Source organism: Ascaphus truei, chromosome 2, assembly GCF_040206685.1.
Source record: "Ascaphus truei isolate aAscTru1 chromosome 2, aAscTru1.hap1, whole genome shotgun sequence".
Taxonomy (NCBI): domain Eukaryota; kingdom Metazoa; phylum Chordata; class Amphibia; order Anura; family Ascaphidae; genus Ascaphus; species Ascaphus truei.
The window spans coordinates 343,607,291-343,619,521 of record NC_134484.1 but is presented as its reverse complement, the minus strand read 5'-3'; positions in this window follow the sequence as shown (position 1 = coordinate 343,619,521).

Below are 12,231 nucleotides of genomic sequence, written 5' to 3'. Positions count from 1 at the left end.
TGCAAATGGGATGTATTTGGTAGGCAGAAATAGAGAGAAAAGAAGCCCCAATGAATGCACTCAAAGAAGTGTAATGAGTAAATTGAAATGTGGGTTAAAAACCTTTTAATAGTCAATAATTTAAAAATCTATTATAAAGGGAACTGGTATAAAAATCCATGACCAGCCCTTAGAACCTTAATGCTTATTAAAGCACAACGTTAGTTGTTATTGGTCATATAAGAAATGACCATAACATCTTGTCTTATCAGTAATCCTTTATACACACTATCTTCCGTGCTAATAAACTGTATTGCTCATCCAATGTTGTATCAGCCCTTATCATGTACAGTATATTGGGCTTATATTATCTAAAACATAGAGGATAGAAATTGTATGTGCACTGTCTCACTGTATGCTCAGTGTGGTATTGCTCGAGCTTTTCTCGAATATGTAAATGATACACTAATACACTATTATATTATAATACTGTTATACTATTATATTATTATACTATTATACAGTATTATATACATGGAAAGGTGTCAGATGAACATATTATGATCATAATCACACATTATCATTAAAATTAACATGCAACCATTCTTAGTAAGTGGTAGAAAGGGGGGGGTGATAGACAGCACTGTGACACAATGACTCAGCAAGGTTGCAGGGTGCACGGAACAGGAAGGGACCCTAATACCCTTCAGAAGTACTAACAATCCAAAAAATAGTACCAGCACTCTCTGTCTCACAGCTACAGATATAAGCGAATACCAGTGTAGGGCAAATTAATAATTTAATGACACTAATAATAAACTGAAAATATAGCAACAATAGCCAATACGCCAATGCAAGAATAAATATCACCATAGAGGAAATGAAAATCTAGGGGGTAGAGGGGAAAGAAGGAGAAGGGGAAAAAAACACAAAAGAAAAGCAAAAAATCACAAAAATGGAAAAAGGAAAGCAAACTAGGGGGGCGACGTTTCGAGGGGTGACCTCTTCATCTGGCCCATTCCCCCTGGTCCCAAAGGGTCCCAGAGGTACTTCCCTAAGCCTTCCCTCCCCACTGTCAAATGATCCCACACTCAGCTAATGATATAAATCTAAAGTCTAAAGAGGGCAAATCACATAAGCAGATATCAAATATCAACCACTGAATGTAGATACAAGAATATTGTGAAAGACACAGAACATATGCAGATATCAGATATCAATCAGTGAACAAGTATAAGCAAACCCTCTTCCTGGTGCCTTGTCGAGTTCTTTCCCCTCTACCCCCTATATTTTCATTTCCTCTATGGTGATATTTATTCTTGCATTGGCGTATTGGCTATTGTTGCTATATTTTCAGTTTATTATTAGTGTCATTAAATTATTCATTTGCCCTACACTGGTATTCGCTTATATCTGTAGCTGTGAGACAGAGAGTGCTGGTACTATTTTTTGGATTGTTCATTCTTAGTAAGTAATCTGTAGTAAGAGGAACACACGAATTGTGTAGTTTTAGTCCTCCGAATTGTGTAGTTTTAGTCCTCAGGGCACGATTCAAAGATCGTATCAAGTTATAGCCCTTTATTATCTGCTTTAAAGAGACTGCAATATATACAGATGCAGCTGCCATTATTCGAACATTTATCTGGGTACATCCCACTTTACGCCGCGTGGTGGACCCGAGATGGTCAGTTGCAGACATAATGGCCCGCCGGAGTAACACAGCAGGGGTCCTGCTGTGTGAGTCCTACCAGGGTCTGCCTTTCTGTAATAGATGCGCAGTAAGAGATAGGCTGAATCAGTCACTCTAACTGCGCGCCTCTCACAGGCGATCACAGGGGTTTTATTAAAATTCTAACATTACAGTAATGTAGCAGAGGGTCTCCGGAGCTGAACCGCACTGGTTTCAGGTCCAGGGATACCCTACTTCCCTAGATACAGGCCCCGTTACGGGATGCCAGTATCCCCATGTTAAAATCCCGTGGGTCACGTGACCGTGGGATCTAAACCAAGCAGAGGGATACCGGCACCCCATACCAGGGCCTGTATCTCGGGAAGTAGGGGGTCCCAAGGCTGAAATCAACTTTGTTCAACTCAGGAGACCCCCTGCTCCCTCACACTAGTATCAAACACCCCCCCCCCTCCAAATAAAAAATCATTACCTTAGCGGATAGCTGCTAAGGTAATGAAGCTGCTTACATTTTATTTTTATTCATAGTGTGTGTGAGCAGGGGGTCTCCTGAGCTGAACAAAGTTGATTTCAGCCTCTGGGACCCTTCTTCCCGCAAAACATCACAAGGTGACCCCAATGACAATCATTTATTGAAGTCTCATAGACAACAAGATAAAATACACACCACCTACACGTTCCGTGCTACATGAGCGCTTTATCAAGGTGTACAACTTATACATCTTGATAAAGCGCTCATGTAGTGCGAAACGCATAGGTGGTGTGCATTTTATTTTGTTGTCTATGAGACTCCAATAAATTATTTTCATTGGGGTCACCTTGTGATGTTTTGCTTATGGTAGTGCTCCGTTTTTTCATCGCTACTTCTGGACTTTCGTTACCACGGATCAGCACACCTGGAAATGGCTGGGACTCACGAAGGACTGAAGGCTTAATCCAAGAGACAAAAAGGTACTGGCTTTGTGCACTTGAAATTATTTTGTCCTGCACTATGCCAACGCTTGAACTTTTTTATGAATGCCACACGTGTGAGTACTGCGGTTGTCTCACTAGGCAATAAAATCGTTAATATTGTATCAACAAATTAAAGTTGCTCCACATAAGCCTCACAATTCAATTAAAAGCCGTCCAGATTGCATATACATATATTGCTATTAAAATAGCTTTAATTATTTGCATTTTATGCTTATGAGTATGCCTCAGCTGAGCACGATTTTTTTACCTTGGATTTTATACAATAACAGGAAGACCAGTTAACAGAATATTGAATGAAGGGTCTATGGCTTTAGTTAGGCTGGAAATAGCACCATCTTCATATCGATGAAAAGAAGAGGTGGCACAGTTACTTTAAAAAATGGTTTTGGCCAAGTATGACATAATAGGACTGAACGTGTTCAAGTACCTACAAATTCGGCACTTTCTCCAAACATTATCCCCAACATTGGAATTTCCCCCTCTCACAGGTTTCGAGAGACTTTGCAGCGAAACAGATCACCAGAAAGGTCTAATAACACAAATCTGCACAGAGCTAGGAGGGACTACAGAAGTCCCCACGCATGACTACATGCTGCATTGGGCAGCAGAATTGGATATAGTTATAGACCGAGAGGACTGGGAAAGTATTTGGGAAAATGCCTCAGGAACTTCCATATGTACCACAATCAAAGAAAACATTTACAAAATACTGTTCCGCTGGTATCTCACTCCAGTCAGAATAAATCAAATCTACCCACTGGCATCCGATCTATGTTGGAGAGGCTGCGGTCAAAAGGGGGACATGGCCCACATTTGGTGGACATGTCCGGAAATTCAGAAATACTGGGAAACAACACAAAAATTAATAGAGGAGGTCACAGACCTCAAAATACCTGTCGAACCGCTGACCTACCTGTTGGCCAGGCCCCTAGACTATCTGGACCGACCAACAGGAAAATTAGTCTCCTTCATCCTCACGGCGGCTAGGTGTGCGGTGGCAGCCGCCTGGAAGAAAGTGTCTCCCCCCTCGAAACAAACAATAATAAGAAGGGTGCAAGAAGTAATGGACATGGAGAGATTGTCTGCTTTCCTTAAGAGGTCTTCCACCTCATTTACAGCAATTTGGGACCCATGGTACACCTATTTGGCGCATATAAGACGAAACGCCCCCTAACAAACCAGAAGCCCAATTCACATTAAAGCCCAAACCAGAATCACCAAGGTTCTGGGGATCATGACCACCCCCCGCTATACCCTTTGTACCCTCTCCTCCCTCCCCCCCCCCCCCACACCCTGCCCCCCCCTTCTCTACTCCCTCTCTGTTTCCATACTCGCGCCTCCCTGATGGACTTCGTGAGATCAGGGAGGCGTTGAGTCTTTTCTTTTCTCTTTTCTCTCAAGAAAAAGAAAAAAATGTACATTAGGCTGACATATTGTTTATACCGTACATACCATGTAATTGTTTAACTGCCTAATAAAAAATTTTTGGGAAAAAAAAAAAAAAATGGTTTTGGAAATATAGTATCAAGCCCTAAGTGTAACGGTTATGCTCACCACAAACCTGGACCGGACCGCGGGGCTGAGGTGGGGATAGGTATACACCGACCTTAGACCACGAAGCCGGATCCGGGTTGCGAAATTCTGTGGTCAAACGTAGCCAGATCAGGACTGGAGAAGGTAGAGTAATCGGTAGACAAGCCAGGGTCAGGGCAGGCGGCATAGGAGTGAAGGTCGCGGTCACAAGCTGAGGTCATCATCAGGAAAACAAGGTAGAAACCGCTTCAGCGTGGAATGCAGGAACTGGAACTACAGCGTAGAGAGCCGGAAACTGGAACTACTGCTTCAGTGTAGAAATCTGGAACTACCGCTTCAGCGTAGAGAGCCGGACACTGGAACTGCGCCGCTTCAGCGTGGAGAGCAGGAAACCAGGAGAGCTTCAGCACAGAACAGCACCCCTTAGCCAGGTACAACCGAGAGTGGTGGAGGCCACTGGAAGCAGTAAGATTGCAGAAGGGAAAGCAAAGGATCCAGTGCTTCAGCACAGAACAGCGCTCCCTAGCCTGGTGCAGCTGAGAGTGGTGAAGGCCACTGGAAAGTCACTGGGAACAGGAACTGCAGACAGGACAAGAAACACCGAGGGCTTCAGTGTACCCACTTCAGCACGGCAGAGTCTGCCAGAAACTAGGAGCTATGGCAAGAAGGCCAAGGCAGGCCAAACAGAGGTGCTTGTGGCAAGCACAGTTACTTGAGAAAGTCTATGTTCAGCATCAGGGAAAGGGCGAGCCCAGTATAAGAAGGACAGGGAGCCACTCAAAGGACAGGGGTGTGAGGGAATTCCTCCAATGATGGAAAACAGAGACAGAGCTGCACAGGAGGCATCCAGGCTACAGTGATTGCAGGAGTAGGGGATGCTGATTGCAGAAACAAGGTGGAGTTGTCTAGAAGCTGCATAATTCTGTAAGGAAAAGGTTTCAGCAAAACCCATGAGCGGATTCCTTACACTAAGGGGTTATTGATCAATTGAGGCAATATTGTTACAAAAATATCATCAGATTTACCACTGAAACTCATAAAGAAATAATAAGATTTTGTTGTGCAGCAGAGAAACCTCTTGACTAAGAAAGGTTGTATACAATGTTCAACACACCAATGTATTTCCCATATACACCAGATTGTGTTGCTACAAACATTAAGTAGTTACTGTGCTTTTTTCTTTATTAGACGCTGAAAGTCCAGCCCTGGATATATTTACTTCTCCTGAAAAATACTTTTTAGATGACTTCCTGATTATTAAAAGTTAATGGTATTATCAAGCATGTTGTGTTTCTCAATGACAAACACATTACAATATACTATCGCAATAACAAGCCCCACAGCTCTCTTCCTCTATACGCAGATCTCCCTCTCCCTATTTTTTCTTACTGTCAATGGCAACACAATAATTACTTTTGTATATTGATTGCAGTGCATACTTAATATATTTACAAAGGATATACTTTTTCTTTTATTGCTGATTGTATTGAACATTTACACATCACCTTTCTTACTCACCGCGCCATACCTCTGGAATGTCCTCCCCCTCAATATCTGACTAGCATCCTCCCTATCCACCTTTAAGACCCATCTTAAATCACACATCCTTAACGAAGCAAGTGGGTAGCTCCATGGCTGATACTTTAGATCTCATACATCGACCTTGGCCTCTTGCAGACGCACTTAACAGAGCACCCTCTTACTGTCTCTGTACGTTCCTCCTACTTACCATTTAGATTGTAAGCTCTTCGGGGCAGGAACTCCTCTTCCTAATGTTACTTTTATGTCTGAAGCACTTATTCCCATCATGTGTTATATTATTATGTCACGTGTATTACTGCTGTGAAGAGCTATGTACATAAATGGTTTTATATAAATAAAGATATACATACTGTTGAAAGCACCAACTTTATTTAAGTGAAGTAGCAACATGTGATCAATAAGATGTAACAAATATAACTTATGAGTTAACATGAAAGTTTGGTGAAAGACAATGTCCTGCCTTGTTCAGCAAGTTTATCCACTATTTTAAAAGTAAAATATAATTAGTAAAACATTGGAGTTGACTCTCACGTTCTGGCTGTTTGCCTAGAACTCAAAGCCAAAATGTTAACCTTACTGTAGGCTGGAAAATAAACCTCAGTTGGCCCAGCCTTTACGTTTCCACTACAACTAAAGGATAGAATTGCAGCCAGTTATAGACAAAATAATATCCTAAACAACTTTGGCCCTCGTTCAATATCCTTTGAATGGAGCAAAAATCTTTCACAGAAAGGGGTAGACAGGATTACAGCATATTGTCACCCTAAATGTTCATACCCAGAAATACCCCACTCGGCCCTACATGTCACTATCTTCACCATTCTATTATCCTCTATTAAAAGCATTTTATTTATGTTACTTTCAAATTATGTTTTCCATAATTTCTTTACCTCTGGCTACAATTTAAAAAAAAACTATGGGGATTGTTCACTAAATTGCAATAGCTATTGAAGATTGTTGATTATTTATGCTAATGTCAATGTCACAAACAGGTCATTTTTTACATTGAATTGGATTTAAACAAATACTTTGAAATATGCATCTGTTAATTGAATAAATGGATGCATTTGCCTGCTTGCTTCAGCAAGAGATATTGGATGTGGCTATGCAAAGCAAAAGGAGGATTTACTTGACAAAGTTATGTATCAATCTTTGCAGAACTCTGTTTTCAGTTTCTTCCTATTTGTATGTACTGTATCAGCTACATTGTCATGTCCAATCGGACATATATCTAACATGCTTAAATTTGCTAGACAGGGCACCAAAGCATCGCTGAGCGTGTGCAGTGAAAGGGTTAAGGATTTTGCATCACATGATCCTTTCACCAAACTTGTAAAGATGTTTTGTACATTTGACACATAGAGATTATTTATCAAACTGTCATAGCCCTGATTGGGGCACCATTGCACAAAACTCCAGTTGACTTCAAAGTGAGTTTCTGTAAAATAGTGCCCCGCTCAGCACTATTGCAGATGAGTAAATAACCCCCATAAAGTTAATATGGTGAGCCTAAGGTCTAGATCAGCTTCTGATCTAATCTGTCTCCCTAAATTCATATGTTATTCCCCCCTGTTCCACAATTCTATACTGTGAACTGAGACTTTGCTACATTGTATTAATATTCTGTACGTTGCTTGTTACATAATTCTCTGGTTGCCTATTACCATACAGTAGTGTTACTCAGACAAGTTACCTACTATTTTCAATAAAAATAAGTGAAAGAAAAAACTATGGATAACCCCCCCCCCCCCTCATCACTTGAAAGTAAGTAAATGCATTGTTAACTGGATGATGACTCACTTCTCACTAAAGGGGAAACAAAATGGCTGCCAATTTTTGGACCAATAGGAAGTTGCAACATCTTCGGTTGGGGGTGGCCATTTTAATCCACCGAGTGGGTGGTTAGGTCTCCCGGTGCATTGCGAGGGAGGGTGGGTTAACCCCTTAATTACTAAAGCAGTTAATAACCGCTAAGGTGGTTAAGGGGTTAGGGGCCATTGGATTGTATTTTTTATTGTATTGTTTCTGGCAATAGAGGACATGGACGGTGATGAGGATGAGGATCAGGGGTGAATGGCAGGGGTGAGTGCAAGTTTTATTTACTTTATGCTGCTGGTTGATGTTTTATTTTAAATGAGCAAATGCACTATTATCCATATGTGGCTAATAGTAATTTTGCCCATTACTGTACTGTATGCATTGGGGACGGGGTGGTGTATTTACATCCATGTACTGCACTTTTTATTTTTTCGGAACAGGATTGGTACCCCCAGACACCCACGGGGACCACCTGGGGACCCAGGTGGGCCCCCCGGACACTCGCAGGGACCACCTGGAGGTCCACTGACACCCGTGGGACCACCCAAAGACCCCCAGTCACCCCCGGGGACAACCCGGGGACCCCCATATGACTCCCGGACACCAGCAGGGACCACATGGAGGCCCACTGACACCCGTGGGGACCACCCAAGGACCCTCACCGGCCTCTGGTATCAATCCTGTGCATAAAAATTGCTTTTATATGGGGGTACAGGAGGTGGGTTATGTATTGCTGGTTAGTACATATTGTGTTTATTGCGGGCAAAAGGGGTGAGTGAGGGGCCAAGTACCCCCTTCACTCACCCCCTCTGCCCCCAATAAACCTGCTGTTGTTCCTTAACCCCTTAATTGCCTTAGTGGTTAGCTGCTAAGGTAATTAAGTTGCCTGTAAATGCATTTTTCATGCATCTGATTCATGCCGGGGGGTATCCGGTGCTGTTAATAATGTGTATCAGCTCCGGAGACTCCCGGCATCAATCCGAGGCAGGAAACATGCATTTTTTTTTCTAAGTCCTCTCTCGGCACTTCTCTGCAGCTCCTCATCACCCTCACGTTAACGTTTCCTGGTGGGAGGATTTTTAGAGAAAATCGCCATTGTAGAGCCTCTATTAGCATCGATAACCTACTCGAGGCTACAAGAATTGCACAAATGTGAAAACCTGGCGATAAGTGGCTTATCGCGGCTCGCCGGGCAATTTTTTTGGGGGGAAAAAATGCAGAAAAAGTCTTTTATCTGCAACTTATCAAGGCTTACTGAATAGCAGCAGGCCTTTTTTGCAAAAAGGCCTTGATACGTGGCTTATCAAGGCTTATAGCATTGGCCCCTATGTTAGACAGACCCTGTAAAAGACCCATTTTAGGAATGCGAGTTTAGCTATGACCTAACTAACTTAAATCCCTGCGTTAACTTTAACAGACCTCTGTTGATATGCATTGTTTGTGGGAACATATCCTTTGGATATCATTAGCACTAACGGCCGGTATAGTTAGTGGCACAGGTGTTATGGCTTACAACAGCACTTAACACTGCAATATTGAGCTTTGAAGATATCAGTCAGCACTTAACAATGCAGTAGCTTATGTTACAGTAGTTCTTTGTTAAGTCAATGACAAAGCTCTGTGGATATGGTTCATAGACTGCTGAAAAGACGACTCCTTCTGAACTATGTTCACCTAAGGGCTCAAAGGTTTGTAGCTGTTGAATTGGAATCAGTTCCAACTGGTACACCATAGTTCAATAGAACATCTCTCTCCAGCCACCGGGGAAGTTGGACATTGTACTATAAAGCCACAGCAATAAACAGTTTAATTATACCCATGTTAAATACACCTCTTGCTTTACTGGCACAAAAAAACCTGCATAAAATGAACCTATATCAATTGCATAGAACAGTCCTCATTTTTGGAACACTGCTCTTGCAACATCTGTAGTGGTAACAACTGTTTTCATTAAGCAAGGTTTCCCCTCTTGAGCTACTAGCCAGAGAAGTAACCTTTGGCCAACAAACTGCACTAAGTTCTTTCTAAAAACTGCACAGGATAAAATGTAGCATAAAAATGATGACATGCCAGAATGGAGTCCTGTGTACTTTCTGGGTGGTCTAACAGAATGGACATAACATCTTATTCCACAAACTAATTTTTCTATGATGTCTACCAGCACAGCCCTTAACATATTTGCTGAGTCAAGTCCATGTATTATGTATTATGGGTTCAATTGCAGATGTTGTGTTTTTTTTCATTTAAAAAAAAGGTCTGCTCAGTGTATATTCCCACTGCTGGTGCTTGTAGTAATGCTCTGAACAAAGGGTTATACTGTACTGTACACAAGTGGAGTATTGAGCTGCAGAGTGTACAATCTAAGGCCCAGGTGCACTAAGCTACTTTAAGCTATTTAACGTGACGTTAACGCAAGTTAACATCACGTTAATAGTAATGCTGTATCCATCAAAGAGAACGATGGTTTGGTAACCCAGTTTTAATCATTTAAATAGCATAGTGGTAATTTTCATAAGTGTTTGTGAAAATAGCATGTAAACTACATGCAAATATTATAATAAGCATACCATATTCCCTAAACTCTGTTAAGGTTAACACACGGGGAAGTAACAGTTAGTTGTCATAATTATACCTGGCGTTACTCCCATCTAAAAACTGAAATAGGGCAAAAGCCCAATGTCAGGGTCTGGGTAGGAGTAATGCCAGGATGTTTGCAGCCTTTTTGAATATCACCCTTGGTGTTATGGGGACATGATCTTTTAGAACTGGGTCTTTTAGTACTACATGTATTTTACTAATATTTGTATATCTCTTGGGCATACATCATATATGTCAATCTCGTCCGCACATTGCTTGAAGTCACAACCAGTGACGTAACACAAGGGGGAAAAGACGGACATTCAAGATCTGTCATTTCAACAACAAACTTTTATGACGTCACTGCCTCCTCCCGCAACCACCCCCACATCTGCATATCACATAGCTATACTGACAGCTGGAGGAGATTCGCAATTACCACCGGATTGGACAGTACTTTATTTAACTCCAAACTGACTAAGGACATCTCCAAACGAGCCTGATGAAGCCTGGTTACAGGCGAAACGTGTAGCTCACTAGTTTGACCCTCAGCAGCCACCGTAGAGGGAATAAGCAGCAGACGGCTACAGCCCTGAGTTCGGACGCGGAACCAGGGAATCCACCTGGAGCTGACGCTGCCACGGATCCCTCCATATGTTTTATGTAAGTGTTGAGAGCCACTCTCAGTTTTTCTTTGTGTTATTAAAGCAATTTTATTTCAACTCTGCCGTATCTACACTTAAATTTTTCACTGAGGGGAGGACTGCTAATTAGCTGAAGGCATCACAGAAGGGACAGACTCCATTCCAAACGGGAACAACGGAGTACTCTGGGTGTTAGCACCCACACATGGCAGTGTGAGTGATTTATAGTATTACATCCTTCTCCTCCATCTCAATCTTCACTATCTCTGTTCTGGTACAGGTGCAAGCACGTGATCAGGGCTACCTCCTTGATGTCGCCTTGAATACCAGTTATTCATGTGCATGCTTCACTGAATCCCCTTGTGTTTGTGTTTATACGAGGGAGCCAATACCTGGAACCAGACGATATGTATTCTATCCAGCTAGGCTAGCAAGATACCTTTTCACCACCAGCACTTACACACGGCCATGTGAGTGACATATTATATATATATATATATATATATATATATATATATATATATATATATATATATATATATATATATATATCTGTATTTGCACTTTCCATCCGTCATTCACCCCATTGCCTGATGTAGGTGTAGGCACTAAGTTAGGGTCACCCAACCCCCTTGGTGCCACAACCAAGCATCAAAGCTCTAAATTGATTTGGCTGTACTTGTGTTCACATCTATACTGAGGGGAAGACGGTCCAATAGGAACAACCACTAAGGACGCAGCTGGGGAAGGAAGCACCCAGGTCTTGATGTTCCACACGCCACAGAAGGACAAAGATACCCTTACGCACCAGCGCACACACAGGGCCATGAGTTATTGATTTTTCAATCACATTTCATCCCCCCCACCCCCCCCCCCCCATCACGAGCAGCAATGCTTTAACTGGGGTTGTCATACCCCTTGAGCATTTCTCTCATTTTCTACATCCTTACCCTGCTCCAGACTTTTATTATATCTATTTGTATAGGAGCTGTGCATTTTCTGTGCTCCCCAACCCTCTTTGTGTTTTGGGTATGTAAAGGATCCCGGATAGATCCAGGATGGGTTGAGCCTCAGGAGGAGACTGCAAAACCAGGGGAAGTACCCCCCTCCCAAGGAAGGTAGTATACTCCTGTTTTCTCCAAAAAAAATTAAATCACCTATCTGAGAGCGCCCAGGCATTTCTTCCCTCTAATTATTCACACTAACAATATTGTTGATGGAGGAGCAATATAAGACTTGCAAATAGGTGATGTAAGCTGCTATAGTGCATCATTGGCAACTCAGTGGTGAACCACAAGAAAGAGAAATATGCAATAGTGTAAATCTAAAAACACAATTTAATACGCACATTCAGCCAGTTGCACACTTACAATTTGGCTGGGTGATGCATGCTCTTTTAAAATGCTGTCCGCCGAATGCGCAGCCACTCAAGACTGGCTTCGGCGTCAGTGTCCTGAAGCTGGAACTAGGGTGATA